Genomic DNA, 24627 nt, shown 5'->3' with positions numbered 1-24627 from the left:
ACCACCCCCACCCCCCAGCAGTGCAGGGGCACCCTCCACCAGGCCCCCACCCATGTCTCCCACCACCCCCACCCCCCAGCAGTGCAGGGGCACCCTCCACCAGGTCCTCACCCATGTCTCCCAGCACCCCCACCCCCCAGCACTGTGGGGCACCTGCCACCAGGCCCCCACCCATGTCTCCCACCACCCCCACCCCCCAGCACTGTGGGGCACCTGCCAGCAGGCCCCCACCCATGTCTCCCACCACTCCCACCCCCCAGCAGTGCAGGGGCACCCTCCACCAGGCCCCCACCCATGTCTCCCACCCCCCACCCCCCAGCACTGTGGGGCACCTGCCAGCAGGCCCCCACCCATGTCCAATTCTTGTCTCCCACCACCCCCACCCCCCAGCACTGTGGGGCACCTGCCAGCAGGCCCCCACCCATGTCCAACTCATGTCTCCCACCACCCCCACCCCCCAGCACTGTGGGGCACCTGCCAGCAGGCCCCCACCCATGTCCAACTCATGTTCCCCACCACCCCCACCCCCCAGCAGTGCAGGGGCACCCTCCACCAGGCCCCCACCCATGTCTCCCACCCCCCACCCCCCAGCAGTGCAGGGGCTCCTTCCACCAGGCCCCCACCCATGTCTCCCACCCCCCCACCCCCCAGCACTGTGGGGCACCTGCCAGCAGGCCCCCACCCATGTCCAACTCATGTCTCCCACCACCCCCACCCCCCAGCAGTGCAGGGGCACCCACCACCAGGCCCCCACCCATGTCTCCCAGCACCCCCACCCCCCAGCACTGTGGGGCACCTGCCAGCAGGCCCCCACCCATGTCTCCCACCACCCCCACCCCCCAGCAGTGCAGGGGCACCCTCCACCAGGCCCCCACCGATGTCCAATTCTTGTCTCCCACCACCCCCACCCCCCAGCACTGTGGGGCACCTGCCAGCAGGCCCCCACCCATGTCCAACTCATGTCTCCCACCACCCCCACCCCCCAGCACTGTGGGGCACCTGCCAGCAGGCCCCCACCCATGTCCAACTCATGTTCCCCACCACCCCCACCCCCCAGCAGTGCAGGGGCACCCTCCACCAGGCCCCCACCCATGTCTCCCACCCCCCACCCCCCAGCAGTGCAGGGGCTCCTTCCACCAGGCCCCCACCCATGTCTCCCACCCCCCCACCCCCCAGCAATGTGGGGCACCTGCCAGCAGGCCCCCACCCATGTCTCCCAGCACCCCCACCCCCCAGCACTGTGGGGCACCTGCCAGCAGGCCCCCACCCATGTCTCCCACCACCCCCACCCCCCAGCAGTGCAGGGGCACCCTCCACCAGGCCCCCACCCATGTCTTCCACCCCCCCACCCCCCAGCACTGTGGGGCACCTGCCAGCAGGCCCCACCCATGTCCAACTCATGTTCCCCACCACCCCCACCCCCAGGCACTGTGGGGCACCTGCCAGCAGGCCCCCACCCATGTCCAACTCATGTCTCCCACCAGTCCCACCCCCCAGCAGTGCGGGTCACCCTCCACCAGGCCCCCACCCATGTCTCCCACCACCCTCACCCCCCAGCAGTGCAGGGGCACCCTCCACCAGGCCCCCACCCATGTCTCCCACCACCCCCACCCCCCAGCAGTGCAGGGGCACCCTCCACCAGGCCCCCACCCATGTCTCCCAGCACCCCCACCCCCCAGCAGTGCAGGGGCACCCTCCACCAGGCCCCCACCCATGTCTCCCACCACCCCCACCCCCCAGCAGTGCAGGGTCACCCTCCACCAGGCCCCCACCCATGTCTCCCACCACCCCCACCCCCCAGCAGTGCAGGGGCACCCACCACCAGGCCCCCACCCATGTCTCCAAGCACCCCCACCCCCCAGCCACCAGGGGCAGCCTCCACCAGGCCCCCACCCATGTCTCCCACCACCCCCACCCCCCAGCAGTGCAGGGTCACCCTCCACCAGGCCCCCACCCATGTCTCCCACCACCCCCACCCCCCAGCAGTGCAGGGGCACCCACCACCAGGCCCCCACCCATGTCTCCCAGCACCCCCACCCCCCAGCACTGTGGGGCAACTGCCAGCAGGCCCCCACCCATGTCTCCCACCACCCCCACCCCCCAGCAGTGCAGGGGCACCCTCCACCAGGCCCCCACCCATGTCTCCCACCCCCCACCCCCCAGCACTGTGGGGCACCTGCCAGCAGGCCCCCACCCATGCCCAACTCATGTTCCCTACCACCCCCACCCCCCAGCACAGTGGGGCACCTGCCAGCAGGCCCCCACCCATGTCCAACTCATGTCTCCCACCACCCCCACCCCCCAGCAGTGCGGGTCACCCTCCACCAGGCCCCCACCCATGTCTCCCACCACCCCACCCCCCAGCAATGCAGGGGCACCCTCCACCAGGCCCCCACCCATGTCTCCCACCACCCCCACCACCCAGCAGTGCAGGGGCACCCTCCACCAGGCCCCCACCCATGTCTTCCAGCACCCCCACCCCCCAGCAGTGCAGGGGCACCCTCCACCAGGCCCCCACCCATGTCTCCCACCACCCCCACCCCCCAGCAGTGCAGGGGCACCCACCACCAGGCCCCCACCCATGTCTCCCAGCAGCCCCACCCCCCAGCCACCAGGGGCAGCCTCCACCAGGCCCCCACCCATGTCTCCCACCACCCCCACCCCCCAGCAGTGCAGGGGCACCCTCCACCAGGCCCCCACCCATGTCTCCCACCACTCCCACCCCCAGCAGTGCAGGGGCACCCTCCACCAGGCCCCCACCCATGTCTCCCACCACCCCCACCCCCCAGCACTGTGGGGCACCTGCCAGCAGGCCCCCACCCATGTCCAACTCATGTTCCCCAGCCAACATGTCATCACAATCTAGATCCCTGGTCCCCATGGTCAGCCTCCAAATGCAAAACACCCACCCGAGTATTGCATCCACCCACTCATAATTGGCAATTACATGACAGAACACCAATTGCAAGTTCCGAAACAAACACATTTCCCTCACATACACCCAATGGGTGTCAGTGAATCTCAAAACCCATAACATGAAATGCATGAAACCAATGAGATACCACACATTGAAGTTCACTAAAAAAAATATGTATTAAAGGAAACATAAATAGAATCAAAAATAAAGAAACAGAAATGTGAATGTACAAAAATGAAAAGAAGCATGTCCGTGAAAAAAAGCAAAACCAAAAATCAAATTCCAAAGTAATGGTGTCCAAAGTCACTGTCCACAAAAAAAAATCCAATGGGAAATAAAAAAGAAAGCCATTGCTCCATGGTTAAAATGTGAAAGAAAAATACAATCCAACAGTGAATTATGTACATAGGAACAAGCCAGGGTCCATTATCCCAACAAAAGAAAGGAAACCTATCTAACTACACTAACTAATAAAATAAACTATATACAAAAATGTGGCCAATGTCCGAAAGGTCCAAATAAAATCCAAACAAAAATGAAACCTAACACTACCTACATAACTATGTACAAGGGCAGCGGGCTAGTTTGACGGCTCACTTTTGAATGTCCAGGGCCAGGGCATCATCGAACTCCTGCTCAATGTCCCGGAGGCGGTCCTCCTCCATGGCCCCGAGGGTCCGCAGGGCCGTCGTCGTGTCAACCTCCAAACCCCTGCGGATTGCCTCGAGGCACTCGGCCCGCCTCAGGGCCCTCCGCATGGAGTTCTCCGCCGTGACCATTGTGAGCCGTGCCTCTTCCGCCCGCTGCCGCTCCGCATCTATGGCGTGGCCCAACCGCTGCCACACGGAAGACACTCTCTGTCCTGGGTCCTCCTGGCCTCCGGCCGATGCCTGCCCCTCCGATGTTGAAGGCCCCGAGCCTTCATGGCTCCCACCACGTTGCTGCTGCTGCTGTGCCTCTGCCCGTGCAATGCCTCCTGCTGCCTGTACATCCTCCGCCGGCTGGGGAGCAGTCGTTGATGTGGCCACTCCTGCTGGACGTCCGACTCCCGACTGTGGCAGGGATGCCTCCACCACCAGCCTGGCCGCACCGTCAGAGGCAGCTCCACAGGGCACCCAGGTGACTGATGGGTGGGAAGATGGCACGGAGGAGGACTGGCTCGTAGGGGGTCCAGTTGAGGAGGGGGTCGTAGCAAGCCCCATCATACGGAGGAATCCGGCCTGGGTGACCTGTCCCAGCAGACTGACGTGGTCAACGAGCCATTCGAGATGACGTGCAGTCTCCTCATGAAAAGACTGCAGGTCACCTCGCATGGCCCGTTGACGCAACGCCACACCACTCAGAACAGGCTCAACCCCGACCCGGATAGCCACGTCCGCAGGCAGAGGAAGGCCAGTTGATGTGAGCTCATCCCCTGCCTGAAAACGGGCCTGGACGTAGGCATCCCTGCTGGTGCAAGATGATGCAGGGACAGGATCAGGGACAGGATTGCACACAGACACCTCCGCGGCGGCCTGTGCTGCCTCCTGTCCCTGGTCCTACACTGTGCAGGGGCACCCTCCACCAGGCCCCCACCCATGTCTCCCACCCCCCCACCCCCCAGCACTGTGGTGCACCTGCCAGCAGGCCCCCACCCATGTCCAACTCATGTCTCCCACCACCCCCACCCCCCAGCACTGTGGAACACCTGCCAGCAGGCCCCCACCCATGTCCAACTCATGTCTCCCACCACCCCCACCCCCCAGCACTGTGGGGCACCTGCCAGCAGGCCCCCACCCATGTCCAACTCATGTTCCCCACCACCCCCACCCCCCAGCAGTGCAGGGGCACCCTCCACCAGGCCCCCACCCATGTCTCCCACCCCCCACCCCCCAGCAGTGCAGGGGCACCCTCCACCAGGCCCCCACCCATGTCTCCCACCCCCCCGAACCCCCCAGCACTGTGGGGCACCTGCCAGCAGGCCCCCACCCATGTCCAACTCATGTCTCCCACCACCCCCACCCCCCAGCAGTGCAGGGGCACCCACCACCAGGCCCCCACCCATGTCTCCCAGCACCCCCACCCCCAGCACTGTGGGGCACCTGCCAGCAGGCCCCCACCCATGTCTCCCACCCCCCACCCCCCAGCAGTGCAGGGGCACCCTCCACCAGGCCCCCAGCCATGTCTCCTACCACCCCCACCCCCAGCAGTGCAGGGGCACCCTCCACCAGGCCCCCACCCATGTCTCCCACCACCCCCACCCCCCAGCAGTGCAGGGGCACCCTCCACCAGGCCCCCACCCATGTCTCCCAGCACCCCCACCCCCAAGCACTGTGGGGCACCTGCCACCAGGCCCCCACCCATGTCTCCCACCACCCCCACCCCCCAGCACTGTGGGGCACCTGCCAGCAGGCCCCCACCCATGTCTCCCACCACTCCAACCCCCCAGCAGTGCAGGGGCACCCTGCACCAGGCCCCCACCCATGTCTCCCACCCCCCCACCCCCCAGCACTGTGGGGCACCTGCCAGCAGGCCCCCACCCATGTCCAATTCTTGTCTCCCACCACCCCCACCCCCCAGCACTGTGGGGCACCTGCCAGCAGGCCCCCACCCATGTCCAACTCATGTCTCCCACCACCCCCACCCCCCAGCACTGTGGGGCACCTGCCAGCAGGCCCCCACCCATGTCCAACTCATGTTCCCCACCATCCCCACCCCCCAGCAGTGCAGGGGCACCCTCCACCAGGCCCCCACCCATGTCTTCCACCCCCCACCCCCCAGCAGTGCAGGGGCTCCTTCCACCAGGCCCCCACCCATGTTTCCCACCCCCCTCACTCCCCAGCACTGTGGGGCACCTGCCAGCAGGCCCCCACCCATGTCCAACTCATGTCTCCCACCACCCCCATCCCCCAGCAGTGCAGAGGCACCCACCACCAGGCCCCCACCCATGTCTCCCAGCACCCCCACCCCCCAGCACTGTGGGGCACCTGCCAGCAGGCCCCCACCCATGTCTCCCACCACCCCCACCCCCCAGCAGTGCAGGGGCACCCTCCACCAGGCCCCCACCCATGTCTCCCACCCCCCCACCCCCCAGCACTGTGGGGCACCTGCCAGCAGGCCCCCACCCATGTCCAACTCATGTCTCCCACCACCCACACCCCCCAGCAGTGCGGGTCACCCTCCACCAGGCCCCCACCCATGTCTCCCACCGCCCCCACCCCCCAGCAGTGCAGGGGCACCCTCCACCAGGCCCCCACCCATGTCTCCCAGCACCCCCACCCCCCAGCAGTGCAGGGGCACCCTCCACCAGGCCCCCACCCATGTCTCCCACCACCCCCACCCCCCAGCAGTGCAGGGTCACCCTCCACCAGGCCCCCACCCATGTCTCCCACCACCCCCACCCCCCAGCAGTGCAGGGGCACCCACCACCAGGCCCCCACCCATGTCTCCAGGCACCCCCACCCCCCAGCCACCAGGGGCAGCCTCCACCAGGCCCCCACCCATGTCTCCCACCACCCCCACCCCCCAGCAGTGCAGGGGCACCCTCCACCAGGCCCCCACCCATGTCTCCCACCACTCCCACCCCCCAGCAGTGCAGGGGCACCCTCCACCAGGCCCCCACCCATGTCTCCCACCACCCCCACCCCCCAGCACTGTGGGGCACCTGCCAGCAGGCCCCCACCCATGTCCAACTCATGTTCCCCAGCCAACATGTCATCACAATCTAGATCCCTGGTCCCCATGGTCAGCCTCCAAATGCAAAACACCCACCCGAGTATTGCATCCACCCACTCATAATTGGCAATTACATGACAGAACACCAATTGCAAGTTCCGAAACAAACACATTTCCCTCACATACACCCAATGGGTGTCAGTGAATCTCAAAACCCATAACATGAAATGCATAAAACCAATGAGATACCACACATTGAAGTTCACTAAAAAAAATATGTATTAAAGGAAACATAAATAGAATCAAAAATAAAGACACAGAAATGTGAATGTACAAAAATGAAAAGAAGCATGTCCGTGAAAAAAAGCAAAACCAAAAATCAAATTCCAAAGTAATGGTGTCCAAAGCCACTGTCCACAAAAAAAAATCCAATGGGAAATAAAAAAGAAAGCCATTGCTCCATGGTTAAAATGTGAAAGAAAAATACAATCCAACAGTGAACTATGTACATGGGAACAAGCCAGGGTCCATTATCCCAACAAAAGAAAGGAAACCTATCTAACTACACTAACTAATAAAATAAACTATATACAAAAATGTGGCCAATGTCCGAAAGGTCCAAATAAAATCCAAACAAAAATGAAACCTAACACTACCTACATAACTATGTACAAGGGCAGCGGGCTAGTTTGACGGCTCACTTGTGGATGTCCCGGGCCAGGGCATCATCGAACTCCTGCTCAATGTCCCGGAGGCGGTCCTCCTCCATGGCCCCGAGGGTCCGCAGGGCCGTCGACGTGTCCACCTCCAAACCCTTGCAGATTGCCTCGAGGCACTCGGCCCGCCTCAGGGCCCTCTGCATGGAGTTCTCCGCCCTGTCCATTGTGAGCCGTGCCTCTTCCGCCCGCTTCCGCTCCGCATCTATGGCGTGGCCCAACGGCTGCCACACGGAAGACACTCTCTGTCCTGGGTCCTCCTGCCCTCCGGCCGATGCCTGCCCCTCCGATGTTGAAGGCCCCGAGCCTTCATTGCTCCCACCATGTTGCTGCTGCTGCTTTGCCTCTGCCCGTGCAATGCCTCCTGCTGCCTGCACATCCTCCGCCGGCTGGGGTGCAGTCGTTGATGTGGCCACCCCTGCTGGATGTCCGACTCCAGACTGTGGCAGGGATGCCTCCACCACCAGCCTGGCCGCACCGTCAGAGGCAGCTCCACAGGGCACCCAGGTGACTGATGGGTGGGAAGATGGCACGGAGGACGACTGGCGTGTAGGGGGTCCAGTTGAGGAGGGGGTCGTAGCAAGCCCCATCATACGGAGGAATCCGGCCTGGGTGACCTGTCCCAGCAGGCTGACGTGGTCAATGAGCCATTCGAGATGACGTGCAGTCTCCTCATGAAAAGACTGCAGGTCACCTCGCATGGCCCGTTGACGCAACGCCACACCACTCAGAACACGCTCAACCCGGACCCGGATAGCCACGTCCGCAGGCAGAGGAAGGCCAGTTGACGTGAGCTCATCCCCTGCCTGAAAACGGGTCTGGACGTAGGCATCCCTGCTGGTGCAAGATGATGCAGGGACAGGATCAGGGACAGGATTGCACACAGACACCTCCGCGGTGGCCTGTGTTGCCTCCTGTCCCTGGTCCTGCACTGCACCACTAGCACCAGTGGGATCCCCACCTCCAGACCCCGTCTCTGGTGCTTGCACGGCCTCCTCCTCCACCAAACCCCCCACCAACCTGGATGGCTCTGTTGCATCTTCCCCTGTTGGGCCCTGTGGGGTTCCAGCTGCCCCTTCTGCTGCCGAGGAGTCCAACTCCAACCTCCGCCTCTTGGACCTCCCCCCGGCAGCTGTGGCCTGGGACGCACCATACTCCTCACTCCCCGACGAGATCACAACATGGGAGGGGAGCCGGGCCTTGCGTCTCCGGCTGGCGGTGGGATCCCCGCCGCTGTGCTCCACAGCACCTTCTCCGCCCTCTTCATCAGTTGACGCTGCAGACAGGGAGAAATAAAACACAGGCATCAGGGCACTGTACAATGGACACATACACACATGACAGTTGTACATGAGTGGCATTGGCAAACCTCAGACATGTCATCACAATCCCCAACACACATGTCATTTCAACTCGCACACATGAGCCATACCACAACTGCCAGCACCATACATACACATACAACAGCATGAGCAGGCAAAGGTGAGCCAGATATCACATGCAACACAGGAAGTGCACCACACATGTACACACACCACCACACTTGCATGCATGTGTACACCTCTGCCAAGTGTCGCAGTGTTCAGACGGGCATCCATGTCACATCTGCCGATCAGGCTTCCACATGCCGCTGTCACATGCATCCATGTTGCATCACTGTTGCACCCTTGTCAAATACACACACATGCACATGTACACAGTGCTGATACATGCAGATGAAAACAACATACATGCGTGACATCACGGACATGTCTACTTACATACACATTCATCCAAACATGTGTGCCCACACAACTGCATTTGGCATGCAAGCCTACACACACAAGCACCATCCATGTCTCACACATTCCAGCCCTCGCATGTGTTAGCCCCACGGCCCTGTACACCCCCACCCATACTCGACCCCATAGAAACAGATGTGCAACCTGCACACTACTAGAAAAATCACCACACGCACTGCTCACAATCAGGATGCATGTACACTTACCGCTCGACTCTAGACGGGTCTGCCTCTCAAGGACCTGGACGTGGAGCACTGGGGATATGCGTTCCAGGACCCTCATCTGTTCTTCCGACAAGTGGCCCCGGCGCCCCTTGGCATCCGCTGCCTTCAAGAGGCGCCGGGCCGTGTTCAGGGTCCTGGACCTGAAGTCCTCCCAGCTCTTCTTGACATGTTGTAAGTCGCGGACTGCCACCCCCTCCGCGTTGATGGCAGTCACGATGTCAGTCCAGATCCGAGTCCGTCCTTCCTTGTCGGCGCGGGAACTTCCGAAGAGGGCATCATACTGCCCCAGGACTTGCTCCACCAGAACACCAACTTCGGTGGCACTGAAGCTGGTGCCCCTCTGCCTCTCTGGCCGGGGGTTGTCAGTGGTCTCAGATGGTGTTTGCCCCGACATGACAACCCCAGAGGCAGGAGTGGGTGGGCAATTGGGTCCTTGGGCTGGGCTGTGGAGCGATGGAATCCCAGTCGGGAGTCTTCGGTTCCAGCAGGGGTGGTCACAGCAACAGCACCCCTGGCTGATGTGCAGGCAGCAAATGGCAGGGCACGTGGGCAGCAGGCAGTCAGGCAGCAGCAGATGGCAGGTGGGAGCGTGCTCGGGGCTCTGGGGGGCAGTAGTTCGGCCTTCTGGGCAGGAGTGTGGTCTTCCGTGTGCTTACGCGTGGCCAGCTTGATACGGAGTGATTTGGCACGTGAAAAATCTGCACGTCAGCGTGTAATTCGAGGAAAGACCCTTAGCGCGTAAGCGCGTCTGCACGCATACGCATTTTCATTGGACAGAAGGCCCCTCAAGCGCAAGCGCCCCTGTGACGTGACGCGTACAGACGTGCATGGGCATTTCAGCGCGCGTGAAAAACTGCACGTCCGCGTGTAATACGAGGAAAGGGCCCATGCGCGTAAGTGACGTGACGCGCGCGTGTGTTTCCCTCAGCACAGGTTAAAGAAGAGCGGGCCCAGCAGTTCGCTGTACGTGCCTTTCGTGGAGACCGACGTGTGTTGCTGCTTCCTGTTGTTTCGCGCGCCATCACAACTTCACAGCTATCAAGGACGTATCTCTTCTTTTGGCGGGGGTATTGGCTACGCGTGTTTTTCTGCATCACGCTAGTCAGATGGTAAGTCGCACACGCTCTTTTTCCCACTGCGGGTGCCCCTGTGTATCGCACCCATTTTCGATGTCATAGTAGCCTGCGTGTCCCACGCGTACGCGTTATTCGTGTTACTGGGTGCCACCGCGTACTGCGGGAGGTTGAATCCACGCACGTAGGCTGCAGGGTTGCGTGCACGGTTTTACTGCAGTTTTGGGGTGCCTGAGCGTTGCGTGACCCGTCATCACATCACCGGGGTCACATACAGCCTTGCAGGTGCAGGGGGGCTGTTAACATCTTGGTTCCCATCCCCTTCACCCCAATTGCCCAGGTCAATTGTGGTGTACACCTCCCATTGGCACCACTCCATCTGTGCCAGTACTACTACTACATCTGTGCCATGGTTGGGAGGCCACCAAAGGTGAGGGGCGCCTCAGCTGGGCGTCCTCCTCGTGGCGGGCGTGGTCAGGGATGTGGCCGTGGTGACCAGGGAGTAGGGGGACTCCAGGGTGTCCAGGGCAGCCACAGAGGGGGAAGAGGCAGGGGTGCGCCACTTGAGCACAATGTTGTGCCATGTGTCGGTGCAGCCAAGCCACCACCCCCTGTGGTTCCGGGGGATGCAGCTCCTGCATCTGGCACTGGCACCCGTACGACCTGGCAGTCCGTTCCATCGACTGCCACGGGCCCAAGGGTAGTGGTAGCTGCAGGTGCAGCTGTGGACACCGCCACCCAGGCTCAGGGTCTGCCAGCGCAGGCTGCGTTGGCACTTGAAGAGCCCTTGGTAGATCTCCAACAGGCCAGGGGGGAAACCATAGGGGCACGCCGGGCTGCTCAGACCAAGACATGTGTCCCTGGGGCAGTCATGTCATCTGCTGCCCCGAACAGCCGGGTGTTGGCAAGTGCAGGGGCAGATGCACCCAACAGCACTCCGGTTGTGAGTCTGCCAACCAGGACCGTTGCCGTCAATGACCCTGCCACAGCTGATGTTGCTGCGCAGGGTCCATTAGTGGGCACCCAGCTGCCACTGACACAAGTCAGGCCTTTGGTCATCCCTCCACCTGCCACTCCCTTGGCTCAATCCACCGAACCCACTGGCCATACTGGTCAGGGCGGCATTAGCCAGACAGGGTCTGCGCACAGTCCAAGAGGAGGAAGGTTGCACCTGCAGCACAGGCTGGGACCCCACACACAGCCACGACCTCCTGCACATCGAGGAAGAAGCCTTTCTGTAAGCAGGAACTGGACTTCCTCGTGGACTACGTGCGGGGCTACAGCCGTGACATGCTAGTGGGTGCCAATAGTCAGACTACGGCTGCCCAACGTGACACCCACTAGAAGCATGTTGCGGAACATGTCAGTTCATTCGGCCATGAGGTGCGCACGGCGCAGGAGTGCAAAAAGCATTGGAATTACATCAAGCGCAGCACTAAGGCTAAGCGTGCCTCTAATTACAACTTGACTCTGGTGACTGGCGGTGGGCCTGCACCAGTGGAGGAAGAACTAACTCCTCATGATGCTCTCGTTGCGGAGTTCATACCACCTGAATTGGTCGAAGGAGTGGGAGAGATGCTGGACTTTGATGCCCAGTCCAGTGAGTGTTGATGCGTGTTTGTTGAGGACGTGTGTGTTTCACTTGTGGGATGTGTCGTGCATGATTGCTGCTACATGTGACGTGTACATGGTTCAGATGTGTAAGTAATGCAATGCTTCCGTCATGCATGTCTCCTCTGCCTGCATGCGGGACTCCATGTGGGCATGCTCCCTTGCCCCTCCTCTGCCACTCTGCACCCCAGTTCCACATTTGCACTGGTCTGCTTCAATCGTGCCAATGTGTAGTTTCTTGTTCATGTGTCCTGTGTAGATGCTAACTTCCAGCGTAGAAACAGCCAGACATATGCCGTGTGGTACAGACTTAGTACTCGATGCAGGGTATCTCACTTGTACTGTGCATGGGTCAGATGTCCCGCAGGGACATGAGTGCCCATTCATGCTCCATGTGCATTGCACACATGCCCCTATGTGTCCTTGACTGGATGATCACTGTAATATGAGTCCTTGGTTACATACATTGCCTGCCATCTCATCAGCCTCCCCATGTCAACTGTGGCTCAGTCCTGCGTTGCACACATGTTTAGGCTCTGACAATCTGTGTGGCTCACAGGCCTCAGCCTGTTCAATGGCCAATGACTCTGTCCAACTCTTGTTGTGTCTTCTTCACACGTGGGCGGCCTCCGGAGTTTTCATCATGTGTCCTGCCTGCTGTCCCAGCATCATTTGCAGTGTTGTAATTTGAATCACATTAAGCTGTTGATGCCAGTCAACACTGCCTGTCAATACACAGGTGTATGGTCAGCCTTTTGATACCATGCTAGGCATCCCTGCTTTGGTACTGGGGTGGAGGGGTGCTTGGCTTCTAGACATGGTACACATTGAATGCACAATGCACGTGTTGTGTGAATTTGACATTGCACTGCCTTCACATTTCCTGACACACACCATGGAGTGCTTGTACATGTAGGTAATGAGTGGCGTACACATTTTATGCACTGCATAGACCCACTTCCATGGAAACTGCAACCTTTCAACAGGTCTGATCACAGAAGCTATTCAAAGTTGACCCAGCATTCATGCCAGGTCATATGTTGTGTGTCACATGTCTGCCGGATGCCTTTGCTGTCGGTGTGTGTGTGTGTCGTGTGCTTCTGACATGTGTAGTGACCTTTTTTCTCTCTATTTTTCAGGTGATGACGTAATGGAGGCGGAGGATGGTGTTGTCATGCCAGACACAGGGTTGGTAACACCACATCAACCCGGCACTAGTGGGGGTCGTGGGGTGGTAGGCCACGAAAACCCCCAAGTGCTGCAGTCCATCTTGTCTCTGGCTGCCTATGAGTCCAGCCTTGATGACGACTCTGACGTCCATGTTGAGTTGGATGAGCATCAAGTCCATGTGTCAGGGGTGAGTGATTCTGACGTGGACACTCCTCTGTCTGCGACACCTGCACTGAGGGATGAGACAGTCTTGGTTCCTCCGCCCGTGGTGGATCGGGATGCAGGGTCACCCTCCACACCAGTCACTGATGTGCCTGGGACATCACGTCGACGGGGGCATGTAGTCGTGCAGCCGCAGGCGGTGCCAACACAGCGAGGACCCCCGGTCCTTGGGTCCCGCAGGGGTCAAGCCCGGCAACGCGGTCGCCGCGCGCAACCGCTGTATACTGAGTGGGAGCAAGACATGACTGCCAATTCCGAACGGCAGGGGGCAGCAATGGAGAACATTGCTGAGAGCATGGAGCGTGTGGCCCGATCTGTGCTCCCCCCTGCTAGGCAGGTGCTTCTCCAGCAGCAGGCGGCACGATCCACAGCCCGCTCGCTCAGGCTGGGCATGGCGGCCTCAGACAGGGCACGCCAGGCTGAAATGTCGTCTCTGCGTCAAGTAATTGCTGCTCACGCAGAGGCGCACATGGATGCCCTGAGGGAGGGGTATGCTTCCCTCAGATCCACTCTGGGTGTCCTTATGATGTCCCAGAGGCGGCAGGCAGAGGAGAGGTTTGCACAGCTTGAGCGTACCATCTCGGCTGAGCTACAGGCTTGCCGGGAGGTGCAGCGGTTGTCCAGCCAGGCCTTGCAGGAGGAACTCCGTGTTACACGTGCTACCTTGCAAGAGGAAGCACGTGTATCACGTGAGGTTCTGCATGCAGACCTATGTCACATCGCCACACAGAACCAGGCTCACCCGTCCGGCAGATTTGCTGCCGACGAGGGGCAAGCTGCGGCTAGGCGTGGCCAGGCTACTGTGCCAGGTCCTCCTTTACAGGATGAGCCAGACTCGGACGACCATCTATCTCCCACATAGGTCGGGCTGTGCAGGCGTTGAGCCCATGGAGGTTTTTTTTTTGGCTCAGCATCATCGCATGTGGATGTTTAGCAGCACCCTGTACCTCCCCCCTCCTGGGTGCCTCCCCTCCCCCCCGGCATGTGGATGTTTAGCAGCACCCTGTACCTCCCCCCTCCTGGGTGCCTCCCCTCCCCCCCGGGTCGTATGTGGCCATTTTTGATTTTTCTTTTAGTTTAGTTAGTTAAGTTTCTGTTTGATAGTTAGTTTAAATAGGTAATGTAGGTTTTCCATTGTTAGTGTAATTAGTTAATAGTTGATTTAGTTTAAAATTGCTAGTCTATTGTGCTTTCATGTGACGGTGCGGTGCTTTGTGGCTTTTGAAGGCATCCACTGTCTGTTCCAGCTGGGCCCTTCATGGTTGTCTTGTGTATGTGTTTGCTGCTTGGGGTCCTTGACTCACATATGCCACTCCTGCCTCCCTTATCCATGGGCTCGCAAGGATGGTTCGGTGTTACAGAATATTACACAAGGGCTTTGGACTGTCATATCTGTGGCATGTCTGGTGCTGTGTGACTTGTGTTGACACCCCTAGTGGGGATGATTTTGGTGTCATTGTCCACTGTTCGGCTTTTGCTAGATGGGGTGTGTCATGATTAATGTGTACATTGATTGCTATGCATTGTGTAGTATGTTTCATATCTTTCCTGTACACGTGCTTGTTGCAATTCATGCTGTAGATAGTGTACCACACTTTGGATGTGAAAGACGGACTGATGGTGTGATTTGTGATGTGACTCTCTGACATGGTCAAGTAATGAGATGCCTGATGAGACACACACAGATGACTTTGAAGCATTAATCATGTGTTTCATGCCCTTTCTGCAGGGGGATGAGCCTCCAGAGCACCTTTGCCAGCAGACATGGCCCATAGGACGACGGAATTCTGGACCCGTTTGTTGGTGACCACATGCACATGTGTGCACAAGCAGAGGCACAGTGATTGCAGACCCACATCCTAGAACTGCTTACATGTTCCAAGGAACTCCAGGCAAGGTGAGCATCACAGGGGGGCCACGACACAGCAAAGCTTTCACCACGCGAGTTGCACATGCAGGCTTAGTCACAGCACTGAGGGTGAGCTTAGACGAATATTGGTGTTGAAGCACACAATGCAGCTCAGATGTGTTGGTGGACTGATGGCTGTTGATAGTAGGGTTGTCTGGGACACATGCAGGGGCAGTGGCACATACCCTCCGGTACACCAAGGTCCATTGAGGCACTTGTATCAACCATGTAGCCTTCCGAGACATGGAAAGGGGCAGCTCACAGCGACATACAGCAAGGGACATACTCGGGTGCAGTGCATTTCATTTCCATGTACTTTATGATAAATGCACTGCCGACTTTGTTTCGGTCATGGTGGTACGCAACTTGCTCTGAAGTTATGGCTTGAACATGGGTCTGTCTGCTTACCCAGGGAACATTGCATGTTGTGTGAATTGTGACACATTGGTGTTCCATTTGCCACGCACCCACCAGCGGCTGACTTACTGCTTTGACTGTGTATGACCCGTCACAGGGGTACTGTTATATATGGGTACGAAGCATCTACACCAGATTGTCTGTTTGTAGAGTAGTTTGTTGCTATGGGGCATGTTTGGTGGTGTGTTTTTGTGTAATTGGCACATACAGGTTGTTGACTGTGGCTCTCTTTGCAGCATTGTAGTTCTCCTGTAACCGGACCTGAGAGTGCGCAGGCAGGAGGCCAGCACTCAAAACCAGAGCTAAGTGTCTTGTTGTTTTTCTTTCAAACTGCTCTGCATAGGCTTGCTGGGGGGGTGCACTAATGCATGGATGTATGTGTGATTCAATTTGGTATGTTTTCTTCCCCCTAATCACCCGGAATCCTATGCAATTTTGAACCCTCTACCCTGTTTTCCTGCTTCCCGTACCTATCCAAGCAACGTTCCCTAACCCTCTTTCCCCGCTGGGGTTGCGGATGCCTGTGTAAGCCCCGAACTTGCAGGCGCCAAAACCCTAGAGGGGGTGGTTGGTTCGTACCACTCCAAAGCCTGAACTACAGAAGGCCATGACAATGATGTCCAAGTTTGTTTGGATTGTGTATGTGTTCATGCAGGTAGTACATTTTTGTTCATTCCCTACTTTCATGTGTCATTCCTCCTCCCCCCTCCTGCCACTCATTCCAGTTATCCAGTGTGCCAACACCTGTCCCGACTGCATATCCCTGAACCTCCTTCCCCACCACGGTCTCAGGGGCCTGTGTGAGTTTGACCTTGCAGGCACCCGGGACACGGTGGGGGTGGTTGTTTCGTGACACTCCCGCACCTGTACACGGGACCTGTGACAATACACATCCGTTCATGATGCATCATCCTATGTTATGTGCCACACATGGTTCACATCCTGTTGTGACATTGTTTTACTGTGCTACCCTGGTTGTTGCATCATTGTGGTAGTACTTGGCCTTTGTGAGGTACTGCTACATCAAGTCATCTACTGGAGGGTGTTCGGGTTCGTTTTTATGCCTTGGATTTTGTCATTTTGGAAATGAGTGTGGATTCTGAGGGTGCAGGCATCTTTTTACACACAAGGTGGGAGATGGTGACGAAGGGTAAAGGTGATCCTGTGGCCAGGTGGAATTGAGGGTTGAAGGCTCCATGACCCAGGTGCAGTTGTTCAGTGGGTCATGGTCATTTGTGAGGGAGGGGGGGGTTGTTGTTGATAGTTGCCTTGCCCTGCAGTGTGATGGGAACTCTGACATTGTAATGGTGGTATCCTATGTACAAGTTGTGTTCTACTGATCAATGCCTGTTCATTTGTTGTGTTTTCCTTTCAGGTGCGAGGGGATAGTTGTGGTTTGACATGCTGGGGTGTACACATGGTGAATGTTCACATGTGATGTGTAGGGAACACTGATGGTCACTTGAGTGCACATGCATATGTGGAGTGCATGTCCTTGCAGAACCACACACTTGCACTCTGATGCACTACATGTACTCCCACCCTTGCATATGCACGTGTACACTGTTTGCCTAATGGTGCCCACTGTGTCCCTGCAGCACATGTCCTGTGACCGATTATGGATCCATTATACATGACTAATTTGATGTTTGATGTGGTCTGTCACTTAGATGTGATGCTCAGGGTGTGCATCACACACAATGGCTGTTCACTGTGCTGTGCGCTGAGCAGTGTGGTGCAGGAGTAGGACACTGCACACATGAGCTGCAGTGTTGATTTTGCAATGCATAATGTGCATGTAGACAGGCATTCATTGTTATGTTACGTCTACGACTGTTGTAATGCATTTGGAAATGACTTATTTTGGGTGGGAGATTTTGTTGGTCTGTCATTTCATCTGATTCCGGGTGAGGCATCATTGTCTGATACCACTGTACATTTAGGACATAGCAATGTGTACCTTATCGTTACTGTGTTGGTGTATGGGTATTGCTTGCCATGTCATGTTGTGGTTTGGGAGGGTTTGAGTGACATGACAGTGATGGCCATGGCCTGTTTTGCAGGTGTGTGTGATGCACACCTTGCATGTCAGGGTCATCCGCTTCTCAGCGCAACTAGCTGGGGGTAGATTTCTCTCCACGGCAGGGCCCTCCCCCTGGAACAGACTTCCTGCCTGACTTGAACCTGAGGGGAACCATCTCCAGTTCTGGAAGCACCTCAAGACCTTCATCTTTGCTTCTGCTTACTCTCTGCCTCTTCCTTGCAGAATTCTTCACTGGAACTGCACAGGAGCTGCAACTGGGCCACTCTCACCGACCTCGGTCCCTGGCCCAGCCACTCTCGACTTGCATTGCCTCCCTGGCAACCTCTGCACTGCAGTACTGTCCCTCTATCCCTACAGCCCTCCCTTCCCAGCACTTGTCTGCACTTACCTTTGCAGTTGCCACCAGCCAACCTATGTATTATTTTTTTGGGATACTTCCCCTGTACTGGACTCCCCCCCACCCTTCCCCTTGCACTTTTCCCTTCCCCCTACCCCTGCACTTGCACAATCTCAATGACACCTGGCCTAGTAGTACCGTTGTCTGTCTTCCCTTGTTCCCCCCTCCCTGCCTCATCGCGCCTTGAAATACTTGTGTATGGGCAATATCATGTCATATGTCATATGTGTGCCTTTTGGTCACACAGGATAGCTTGCGTTTAAGTAGCTAGGGATGCAGACGATGTGGCACTTCCATGGCAACTATCTCAGGGTGGTAGGGTTGTGACAGTTGACTGTCTCTTTGTCATCATCGATTGTCACCTGGTATGTGCCAGGCCTGTGTGCACTCCGCAGGGGTGGGAGTTTAGGTGAAAAATGTGGCCACAAGCTGGGTCTGGGCTTACTCGCCACGTGCCCTGTCCCCTCCCATGGGCAGCGCCTGTGCCTGTGGTTGGGGATGTGAGGGCACTACCATGTCCACCTGGACGCCCTGCCGTGTTGCAACATTGTGCAGGACACATGGTGCCACAATGATCCTGCACACTACTGGTGGTGCATACAGTAGTTGCCCACCAGAGCGGTCAAGGGAGCGGAAACGTGACTTGAGCACTCCGAATGTGCGCTCCACTATGCCCCTGGTTGCAATATGGGCGGCGTTGTATGTTACCTGAGGTGGTGTGTTGGGGTTCCGGATTGGCGTCATCATGTGGTTGCTCAGAGGGTAGGCACTGTCCCCTGGGGAGGTGATAATAGTTGAGATTATTAGGGTTTGGATATTTGTCTGTGTGTGACTTGCATGCAGGTGCAAGGGCATTTGTACTGTCTAGGAGCCATGTGTCGCCATGCTGCCCAGCTTCCAGGGCCCGGCTCAGGGCAGACATTCTGTATATGAAACTGTCATGGGTGGAGCCAGGGTAGTTTGCATAGACAGAGGTGATGATTCCCTTTGCATCGCATACCACCTGTACATTGATGGAATGCCAGTGCTTGCGGTTTCGGTAGATGTGCTCAGTGGCCCTAGGTGGTGGGTGCCCCTGCACTGCTGGGGGTGGAATCTATGGCACCGAGCACTTTGGGGAAGTGTGCCACCCTGAAAAAATCCAGGACAACAGCCTGCCTTTCTGCGGGTGTTCTGGGCATGTATGTGTGCCTGCGGACTGAGGGGCGCGCTGTCATGATTGTCAGTACCTGGTGTAGGCAGCATGACTGCGTGGCCTGTGAGACCCCCCCACTATGGCAGTGGTCTGCTGAAATGACCCAGTGGCCAAAAAATGCAGGACATTGAGCAGCTTCTCCAAGGGGCTCAATGCTTGGGAGCAAAGGGTGGGGGATGAAAGGTCATCTTCCCACTCCCTGACCAGGTCTAGGATGATATGGGGTGGAAACCTATACCTGCCGTAGACCTGGTCGTCAGGCATCCCAAAAAGGCTTGTCCGTGGTGCGAAAATGCGTGCCCTGGCTATTCTCCTCCTCCTGCGGTGTCCCACGATCAGTGCAGCGACAAATGGGGCATTCATCGTAGCTGTATATACGCGTTTGTTGTTTGCGTGCACTTTTATGCTGTGCGCGGGGACGCTTCCGCCTGCCTTCGTGTGGGCGGACGCGTTGATCCCTGTGCACGTCTTTTGCCGTGTGCGGGTTTCCCGTATTCGGATACGTGGTAAGACTGTACGTCCGAGTGTCATCGCGTGTGATCGGAGGGGAGTGAGCGTACACGCGATTGGCCTGGGTACGTGTGTTTCGGGGTGCGTGGGAAGTTCCACACGCGATTAGCCTGGGTACGTGTGTTTTGGGGTGCGCGGGAACTTTCACACGCGATTGGTGGAAATCCACGTGTGTTCTGTAATCACGTGCAATGAGAGAAACACCTGCGCGCGTCACGTCACAGACGCGCTCACGCGCTAAGGGTCTTTGGTCCAATGAAATCGCATATGCGTGCTGCCGTGCATATGCGCTAAGGGCCTTTCCTCGAATTACACGCTGACGTGCAGATTTTTCACGTGCCAAATCACTCCGTATCAAGCTGGCCACGCGTAAGCACACGGAAGACCACGCTCCTGCCCAGAAGGCCGAACTACTGCCCCCCAGAGCCCAGAGCACGCTCCCACCTGCCATCTGCTGCTGACTGACTGCCTGCTGCCCACGTGCCCTGCCATTTGCTGCCTGCACATCAGCCAGGGGTGCTGTTGCTGTGACCACCCCTGCTGGAACCGAAGACTCCCGACTGGGATTTCATCGCTCCACAGCCCAGCCCCAGGACCCAGTTGCCCACCCACTCCTGCCTCTGGGGTTGTCATGTCGGGGCAAACACCATCTGAGACCACTGACAACCCCCGGCCAGAGAGGCAGAGGGGAACCAGCTTCAGTGCCACCGAAGTTGGTGTCCTGGTGGAGCAAGTCCTGGGGCAGTATGATGCCATCTTCGGAAGTTCCCGCGCCGACAAGGAAGGACGGACTCGGATCTGGACTGACATCGTGACTGCCATCAAGGCGGAGGGGGTGGCAGTCCGCGACTTCCAACATGTCAAGAAGCGCTGGGAGGACTTCAGGTCCAGGACCCTGAACAAGGCCCGGCGCCTCTTGAAGGCAGCGGATGCCAAGGGGCGCCGGGCCACTTGTCGGAAGAACAGATGAGGGTCCTGGAACGCATATCCCCAGCGCTCCACGTCCAGGTCCTTGAGAGGCAGACCCGTCTGGAGTCGAGCGGTAAGTGTACATGCATCCTGATTGTGAGCAGTGCGTGTGGTGATTTTCCAGTAGTGTGTGTTAGGCGGAAACCTGTGCAGTTCCCTCTGGGACCACTGCAAAAGATTTAGGACTACAGGTGTTGCGATGAACCCGCTTGGTAGCAGTCTGTACCACACAGATCCAATTGGTAGCTGTGGCTGAGCAGTCAGACTTCTCTCAAGAAAAGTTGGTCAGTATAGGGAATATACAAGATAGGGTAATTCTTCGCAGCAAAACGAGTAAACACGCAACCAGGCTTTAGTATAACGATAGTAAGTTATTTATTAATAACAGAATGTCTACGAAAAATACTAAAGTGAACCACGGCAAACAAATCAAAATACAATTACTCTGCAGGATGGAATAAAGCTCAACCCCCCGAAACACTATATCGACAACTCTAGGTTCTACGGCACCACTTATTTTCAGACAGAGGTGTATACCTCAACCCAGATGACACTCGAATATTTTTAGTGCGGAAGTGAGAGAAGAGAAAGGCAGGTAACGAAGTCAACACGGTTCGTACTGAAGCGGTTAAAAATGCAAGGCAAGAAAGCATTAATCACACTAGATCATACAGTGCAGTGGCCAGGCCCACTCGGTGAGAGGCAAGGCACGATGTCCTGGAAAGTCTCTACGGATGATGTACTCAAGTCTTGTCTAGCAAATTGTTTAGCGACAGGTTGAACCAGTTCAGAACAAAGAGTGAATAAAGCTTGGAGGCAACCCAACGGAACGGAGAGGAATCAGATACCTCACACGAACCGATCGAAAAGGGAAGCCAGGCGGTTTACGGTACCTTGTGGGGGAAGACAGCTCCGACGGGGGCAGTTGTTCCTGGTGGTGGATGCACGACGGGTCTTGGCCAAGAGAAGAGATGCTCTCGTCGTCGAAGAGAAGATGTCCGGTGCACCACCAGGGAAGAAACCAGCCGCGGAGTGCTTCGTCCCAAGGCACCACCTTTCGATCACGATGCAGGAGTAGTGGCTATCCGGTTGCCGGGTGCTCTGCACGGGCAATTCGACCACTGCGTCCTGGGCGACCAAAAAGCGCAAAGAAGAAGAAGACTGGTTGTTCCCACCAGCCAGGGAAAGAGCCTCTCCGGCAGGGAGATCTCTTCTGTCGTCGGGAGATTGTGAGACGATTCCGCAGGGCTCCACCGGAGGTTTTGTCGTGCAGGTCGGCTCAGCGTTACCCTCGTCGGATTCTTTAGGTCCAGTGGCGACTTCCTGAAGATCCAGTCCCAAAGGCCCTGCTTTTATGCAGACGTCCCCCATTCATTCAGCCTAGCTTGTCAATCAACACATGCTAAGTGGTGAGCGGGAAGGCTCACCACCTGGGCCAATCACTCCAGAGTGCGACCTGAGTTGGCAAGGCAACTCGGTCCAGGGTGTCTAAACCCCCTCCCACACCCCTGAGGTAACCCAGACAGAATGGCGCCACCTTCGCGGGTCTCTGTCCAGAGGCCCGCCAAAAGTGGAACAAAGGGCTCAACCTTTGGTTTCGGAGTCACAGAGAAAAACACAGACGCCATTTTACAACCCGAGTTCTGGCAGAAAATACCACTCGATAAACTTATTTAAGATAAGTAGATCGGTGGTACGTTGGAGATTAACGAAAAACAGTATCAATCTTCAACAATGGGACGAATCCCATAGGGTTATGCTCGGGCCGAACATAACAAGTAGTTTCCACTGCCACCAGCCAAAACTCGACGAGGGGGGACGGGACAGTGCCCCCTCGAGTAACAGATCCAGGAGTAATCGTATTACCCCTACTAGCACGTCCACAATAAGATGGTTGGTACTAGTTCTGTTAGTAAATTTAGGTCTAGTAAAGCCAATGGTGACTTTACATGCCCGGGGAGACAGTAGTCAGTCCCCGGGTATGGAGTCTATGGTGGGGGGACCTGCTAGGGCGCCCCCGTGTCACGACACGTAGGGTGCAGAGTGACACACATAGAAAAACTTATGAGACCCTATGGAGTAAAAGACCCCATAGCCCATCGAACACATTGACACCTCAAAGGAATTCCACACATACATGTCCAAGAGTGAGAGGAAAAGGGTCACACTCTTGGCAGGAGGGAAAAAACAAACCCCAGAAATCCAGCAAAGCTGCTGGGGGGACTCACTAGGTTAGGAAATTCAGCCTAAACAGAGAATTCTCCCTAACACTCGCCCCCCCCAGACTAAGGGACAGGAGGATTTAATCCACTCCTGGATGAATCTCATACCTCTAGTCGATGATATACATCCTAGAGAGACCATCAGCATTTTGGTGGTGACACCCTGACCTGTGCTCAATGGTGAAATCGAACCCTTGCAGGCAGATCGACCATCTCAGTAGTTTTGGGTTTTCCCCTTTCATTTGCATTAACCATCTCAAGGGTTGGTGGTCAGTCTGAATAACAAAAGTAGAACCATACAAGTACGGCCTAAACTTCTTCAGAGCCCACACGATAGCAAAGCATTCTCTTTCGATTGTTGCCCACCTTGTTTCAGGATCCTTCAGCTTACGGCTGATGTAGCAAACGGGGTGCTCCCTACCTTTCCCATCCAGTTGACTGAGTACGGCACCTATCCCTACATTGGAAGCGTCGGTCTGCACAATGAAGTGTTGGCGGTAATCAGGAGCTCTGAGTACTGGGGCTTGGCAAAGAGCCTTTTTCAGGTTTTCAAACGCCTGATTGCACTCCTCGTTCCATTTAACCTTTTTAGGGAATTTGGGCGAGGAGATGACATTCAGTGGAGAAGCTATGGTTCCATAGTTCTCTATGAAATTCCTGTAATACCCGGTGAGGCCTAGGAAGGCTCTCACCTGAGTCTGAGTAGTCGGTGTTGTCCAATTTTGCACAGCTTCAATCTTACTGAGCAAAGGCCTTATTTCTCCACCGCCTACCTCATGCCCAAGGTAGACTACCTTACTCTGTCCAATTTGGCATTTACTCGCCTTTATGGTCAGATTGGCTCGTCCAAGAGCCTGCAAAACATCTCTCAGGTGGGTTACATGTTCGTCCCAGGAATTGCTGAACACTGCTATGTCATCCAAGTATGCCATGCAGAAGTCCTCCATCCCGGTTAGAACCTGGTTTACCATCCGTTGAAACGTAGCAGGTGCATTTTTTAGTCCGAAAGGCATTACCGTAAACTGGTATAAACCAACGGGGGTAGAAAATGCAGTTTTCTCCTTGGCATGGTTGGTCAGGGCTATTTGCCAATAGCCTGACGTCAAGTCAAATGTGCTGAGGAACTTGGCGGCGCCAAGTTTATCCACCAACTCATCTGTTCTTGGCAAAGGATGGGCATCAGTCGTGGTGACTGCGTTAAGAGCTCTATAATCCACGCAGAATCTAAGTTCTTTAGATCCGGCCTTTGGTACTAACACAACGGGGCTAGACCATGGACTAGTAGAGGGCTCTATTACCCCGAGATCGAGCATCTTGCTGACCTCACCTTTGATGTGGGTTCTTACGTTTTCTGACATGCGATATCCTCTGCTTTTGACAGGCAGACAGTCACCAGTGAGTATCTCGTGTTGGCCCCAAGGGGTCAAGCCTGGTGAGAGCGAGAACAGGGAGGCAAACTGATTCAACATAGACTTGCACTCTTCTTGTTGCTCGGGTGTCAGATTGGAGGAGAGATTTACTCCTTCAATTTTTTCATCTAACGGTAAGCCTCTGAGGAGATCTGGAAGAGCTTCACTCTCTTCTTCTTCCTCGACC

The sequence above is a fragment of the Ambystoma mexicanum genome, chromosome 4p, assembly GCF_040938575.1.
Source record: "Ambystoma mexicanum isolate Mex_15411 chromosome 4p, UKY_AmexF1_1, whole genome shotgun sequence".
NCBI classification, from domain to species: domain Eukaryota; kingdom Metazoa; phylum Chordata; class Amphibia; order Caudata; family Ambystomatidae; genus Ambystoma; species Ambystoma mexicanum.
The sequence above is the reverse complement of the archived record's forward strand: the minus strand, read 5'-3'. Positions refer to the sequence as shown.